The sequence below is a fragment of the Nannobrachium achirus genome (genome assembly GCF_963921795.1).
Source record: "Nannobrachium achirus genome assembly, chromosome: 6".
Classification (NCBI taxonomy): Eukaryota; Metazoa; Chordata; class Actinopteri; order Myctophiformes; family Myctophidae; genus Nannobrachium; species Nannobrachium achirus.
Window position 1 is genome coordinate 4,585,301 of NC_137815.1, and position 6,543 is coordinate 4,591,843.

The window sequence follows — 6,543 nt, forward strand, 5'->3', positions numbered from 1 at the left end:
AAGTAACTAACTTCGGATGAATAAAATAGGCCACTGCAGACTATTAGTTTAAGCCGAAAAATAGGGTTGTCCTTCACAAACGAGTATAAGATTATTATTATAAGATTTTAGTTACCCAGTGATATTCAGCCTGAGCCTCTGACTCTACTGTATACTTGACCAACTAAAAACACACACACACACACACACACACACACACACACACACACACACACACACACACACACACACACACGTCGGAACAGTGCCTGCATGTTCAGCAGAACAGCCAGAAAACGCCATTAACACGTTAAATAGTTACAGTGGTAACATGGCGAGTGAGACGTGTTCTTGTTTTCCTGTTAATGGTTGTCAAGACTCAAATCTCAAGCTGCATGTGTGCAGGTTTATGTCGTAGCCTATTAGGGCTCGCTCTTCCAGCTGCTCTCATCTCTCTATTTGCACATTACACATTTTGGAGACAGAATGACATTTTATGTTTGTAGGCAGGGGCGTCACAAGGGGAGGGGGGGGGGGGGGGGGAGGCTGAGTTACTAGGGCCCAAGGTGGAGGGGCCTTAATTGTTTTATACTTTAACTATTGAAAAATAGCAGATATACAAGCAGTGTTGGGAAAGTTCACTTTAAAAACGAACTAGTTCAAGTTCAAGTTCAGAACTTCTAAAATGAACTAGTTCATTTTTAGTTCATAATTCCCCATTATGAACTAAAGTTCATGGTTCCCCAAAATGAACTACATAGTTCTTTTTTAGTTCTTTTTTTAACCATATTTTTTTTATACTTTTGGCTATTAAAAAAAAAAAAAAAAAGGAAAAGAAATATATATAAAGGTCTATATATATATAAATGTTTAGACGTTGCTGCATGCTATTATTTGTCAAAATTATTGACTCAGCCCATATAGAACCACACACAGCAATAATTTCATCCAACTTAACATTGAGGTGCCCACAATATTTATGTGCCCACTGCCTAGTTCCCAGTCTTCCTGCACCCTTATTGTGAAGGGCTGAATGTAATAACCATGTTATTGTCTCATTGTGTGAAATATCATAATATTCAAAACAAATATTTGACTCCAATTGATTCCCCACACAGTATTGACTTGATATAGCAATAAAAAAATATATATATTACACAGCAGTTGTGGGAAAACTAAGACATTGTTTAAAAAACACAATTCCGATTTTGGTCATTTTGGAAATAGGGCAAAAAATATATTTTTCTTCAATCTACTGTCTTGACACTCTAACCAAAATTGTTCTATAAACCATAATCTACAAATTGGAAGTGAAAGAAACTTTAACACACATTTGAAATGAAAACAAAAAATTACATGTACAAGGAACCCCACTAGAAAAAAACCAAAAAATTACATGTACAAGGAACCCCACTAGAAGGCAGACGTTTCTAAACCGTGCACAGCATGTTTCCGCGTTGGTTAAAATAGCTGATCTACAAGCTCACGTTGTCTCGTGGATGCGACGCGTTGTGAGCTTGCAGATCAGCTATTTTCGCCGTGCAACACACATAGGACAAAGTATAGTCAGTCAGGCTTGCGAGACGAGGAGGAGATTCACAGTGCAGCAGCAGAGTGCAGACAGCACCGCATATCAACGGAGGAACGTTCACGAGATGCAGTAGGCACTGCTGCGTGCTGCTGCGTGCAGTGCCTACTATTGGAGCATGTGAATGAAAAGAGAGACGAGAGGAGCAGAGGACAGATGACCGCGGAGGCGCGGGCCGCCGCATGAACGGCCGACGAACGCCGACGAACGTCGTTCACGGGCGTCAGAATGACCGCGTTCGACAATATCGTTCATCAAGCGAAAACAATTACGTTCAGTTCACGTTCGCCCAAAATATGAACGTGTTCATGAACGATCGTTCTTTGAACGCGTTCGGGTACAACACTGTATACAAGCTCACAGCGCGGCAGAGATGGGGACTCGAGTTAAAGACTCGTCACTCGAGTCGAATCGAGTGACACTTTTGGCGACTCGTCACTCGACTCGGACTCGCCCCTCAAAAACTCGTGACTTGACTCGACTCGTGCTCATAAGACTCGTTAAGTTCACGAGTCTTATGAGCGGTGCTTAAAATAAAGATTGTTCACGACGTGAACAATCTTTATTTTAAGCACTATAATGCATGACAAGCACGACAAATATTGCCTTTCCTTCTCCTTTCTTCTTTCTTTCTTCTGTTGCGCGGCTGCGCGCCGCTGTGCTGCTGAGTGTTGCGCACGGAGACAGCGGCGACCGCGTTGTTTTTCCCAACGTACTTAAGCGCAACGGTGGGGGCCAGGAGCGCTTCGCTGTGTTCACTTGGACCGCGCGCAGCTCAGGGCCGTTGGGAAAACCGCAGTCTGTCTCGCAAAGCGTGGCAGACACAGCCGTCTGCATGGACCTTTCATCCTAAGATTTAAATATTAAAACGGCGAAATAAAACATATATGTTTAGCTCATCATCAGCTATTTTACTTCAGCTAACCTGGCATTTGTTCAATAATTGTATAAAATGATAGGATTATCTGTGAGAACCTGCTTATCTAACGTCGGGTTTCTCTCCAGAGCGCAGCCTCCTCTCGTAATAATATTAATAATGTTCCACTACCACCAGCTGCAGCTATATAGGTCTAATAGCTGAGCTCATTAACCCCTCGTAAGTTAACTTATTGTTTAAAGCAGTAACGTGAGGTTACCATGCCCAGTAGCCCTACTGTTACACTGCTAGAGGATTATTAAATTGTTCTTTGTATCTGTTGCGCTCGCACGTATAGGCTATAGTGCGTCTTTCCAATCTATATCTAGACGCCGACGCGCCATGACAAGGTGGATTAATAGCTTGCAACTCTGATTTTTTGGGAGCCTTATAGGCTAAACAATATAAGCCATAGTTGATTTTGAGAGGTTTATAGGCTGAACAATAAACCTACAGTAGCCTAGGCCTAGGCTGTTAGTTCAGTAGCAGCAGTAGGCAGGACAGCTGCTGCATGCAGCCTTTCAGAATAAGATTTAAATATTAAAACGGCGAAATAAAACACATAGGCCTATGTTTAGCTCATCATCAGCTATTCTACTTCAGTTAACGTGGCATTTGTTTAATAATTTGATAAGATAATAGGATTTTCCGTGAGACAGTGCTTTTCTAGCGTCGGGTTTTCACTTTTTTCTCCGGTGGGCTCTTCTCTTCATGATGTCAATTCCACCAGCTGCATCTACTAATTAACCCCACGTAATTATTGTTCAAAGCATTAACGTGAAGTTATGCCAAATATGCCCGTAATGTTACAGTTGTGCTGTCAGGATTCTTCACAGCACTGCAGTAACTTTAAAAAAGAAAAATAGCTTTTAAAAAAGCAGGAGGGGAGTGGAAATGAAAGGGAAAAAAAACTTTATGCTAAAGAAGTAAAAGAAAAGCTTTATTTTGGAATAAAGATTATGTTGAACCACGTTTATTTTATTTTTTTTATATCTTAACTAAAACTGCTATTGAAAATGATGCTGTATCAATGACTAAGTAATGTATCAATCCTGACATACTGTCTGTTTATATTAATACAGTAAAGGAGTGATCATGAATACAATCATGCACTTGCCAGTACAATTTAATTAATATAGTAGGCCTATATTAATTATACGCCGGCAACAAACGTTTACGACAGTGATGTAAAATGTATTCCCAGGTCCAATCCCCACTGAGAGTACACGTCGCTATGGTAACCAGTAGCGATACGTTTTACGGCAGTAACTGCAGTAAAGTGTTATGTTGCTTACTGTCCAGCTCTGGTGGCTTCTTCAAATAGAAAAATTGTGATTGCTTCGCAATTCCTATTAAAAACAACATTTGAGTACTTGTCTAGCTCAAGCTGTCTTAGGAAAATGTCAGTACAGATAGCTACAAAGGTCTACAAAAAGGATTTAAGTGTCAAGCAAGCAACTGAAGTGTGGCTGGTTTTGGGATTATTTTATTCATTGGATGATGATCGGACGGCCGGGGACCCTGCTACTATTGGACATAACTGCTTGCTTCCAAGGAACTTTCACCGAGGAAGGAGAGGCAGGAGGTCTACTTCAGAGCTGTTTTCTGGGGGAAATGGATCCATTATTATTAATCGTGGAACATTTAACAGCCTCCGTAGCGTGATTGTGAGTACATACATGCATGTGTCTTTCCTAATTTAGCCTGCCATGGCTTCTGGCTGCTGCTGTAGCTGTATCTGTGAGTACCGGGTGATCATGATGCGCCATCTAACTTTTTCAGCTGGAGGCTAGATCATTATAAAAAATAATAAAAAAAGATATATAGGCCTATGTATATAAAGACTCGTAACTCGACTCGGACTCGCCACTTAAAGACTTGAGACTCGACTCGACTCGTCCCCCACGTCCCCCAGAGACTCGACACTCGACTCGGACTCCTCCCCCAAAGACTCTTGACTCGACTCGACTCGTGATCACGAGACTCGTGGGCATCTCTGCAGCGCGGCACTGAGTGCCGCGCTGCGAGCTTGTAGATCTGCTATTTTTTAAAAGTCGTGAAAATGTGTGCAAATCTGCAATTTCCGCCTCTAATATTTGACAATTTGGCCAATGTTTAATTTGTCATTTTAGGTATTAAACAGTCCTTAAATTGTCACTTTAGAAATGTGCATCAATGTTGCACATTAAGTTCAAGTTAAGACCCCCCAAAATAATGTGGAGGGTAACTTGGGGGTCCCGACCCACAGGTTGAGAACCACTGCACTACACCACTGAGTACAAGGGTCAAAATGTAAGTTAAAGATTGCTTTTTTTTGCAGTATGGAAAATAGTTTACTAAACTGCTCTCAGGCTGAGCTTGTGTTGGCAACGTGTGAAGCAGACTGTGCTATTATGATGTCAAGAATAAAGGGAGTTACACCACATATCAGATACGTAGATCAGTGTTTCTCAACCACTGTGCCTGGGGACCTTTGGTGTGCCCCTGAGAAGGGTCAAGTGTGCCCCTTGAAACTGCTTGAGAGCCAGTATTGCATTTATCATTTTAAAAATGATTTAAACCAGTAAAAACAGCAGATCTACAAGCACACAACGCCTCGCACCGCGAGGCGCTGTGTGCTTGTAGATCTGCTGTTTTCACTACTGTTGTGTGACAGCCTTGTCTGATGAAGCAGGGCTTTACTTTGCGAAGAAACGTACACATTTGAAACTTGGAGTTCCAAGGTTTCTTCCCGACAGTGACGATATTTACACCCCCGTATTATGTAGGTGTGCCCATGGATTCTTGGGACATGAAAAGTGTGCCCATGCAGAAAAAAGGTTGAGAAACACTGACGTAGACCACAGACTTCAGCCAATCATTTGTATTGGGGGCTCAGTGGCTCAGGGGGAGCGGTTCCTGGTTCGATTCCCGGCTCATCCTGGTGAAGCGTCGAAGTGTCCTTGAGCAAGACACTGTTGAACCCCTAACTGTAGTCCATGGGCCACACAAGAAGTTGCTCTCGGAAAGGTGGCAAAGGTTACCATGCATTTTATATTTTGGTATGATAACCCTTTCTGAGACACAGCTAAATTGGTGTTATCAGCTGCTAGAGTTGATCTCCCATTAACTTTACTATAGGGAAAACATAATAATAATAATCTGCTTTAAGTACCATATGAGGGGTCAGACTAGGGGTTTTTCGTGATTCTGAATCCATTGCAAGCATCTGTCTTCCACGAAAAACATTCCTTGGGCTGAAAACGGCCCCACAAGACTATGGTTTAGTGATGAAAAGTCATCACTTTTCACATTTTTGTGGGGGCCGTTTTAGCCCAAGGAATGTTTTTCGTGCAAAACAAATGCTTGCAATCGATTCAGAATCATGAAAAAGCCCTAGTTTGACCATATGCTACTTAAAGCAGATTCATTTTTTGCTTTTTTTCCCTGTAATATAACGTTAATGGGAGACCAACTCTAGCGGCTGATAACACCCATTTAGCTGTGTCTCAGAAAGGGTTATCATACCAAAATATAATCTACAGATGTAGAGCTTTTCAAACATGCATGCTAACCTTTGCATACGAGCAACATCCCGTATGGCCCATGGACTACTGGTCCTGATGAGCCTCGCATGGTTTCCTCCGCCATCAGTTTGTGAATGGATGAATGTCAAGTACATTGTAATGTAAAGCGCTTTTGGATATATAAATGCAGTCCATTTAATAGCCATTTACCATTATTGACAGACCACTAATCGAACTCACTTGTTAGTCATTGACATGTAGCCTCGAAGATGCACTGAACGTTAAGACTTTTGTACTTTGCACAGCGCTGCACAGTGCTTGTAGATCCGCTATTTTTTGAAAAATCTTGAACATTTGTGAATTGAATATTTTGATCCGATTCTATAAATGTCTTCTAGATCCTTCTTCTATATCAGTGGTTCTCAAACTTTTTCATGTCTAGGACCCCCAGCGTGTATTTGGCCGCAGTGAAAATATCTGCGACGCTTTGTGAGCTTGGAGGTCGGCTATTTTCAGTGCTTGATACCACACTGAACTAAGCATTATCAAGTCAA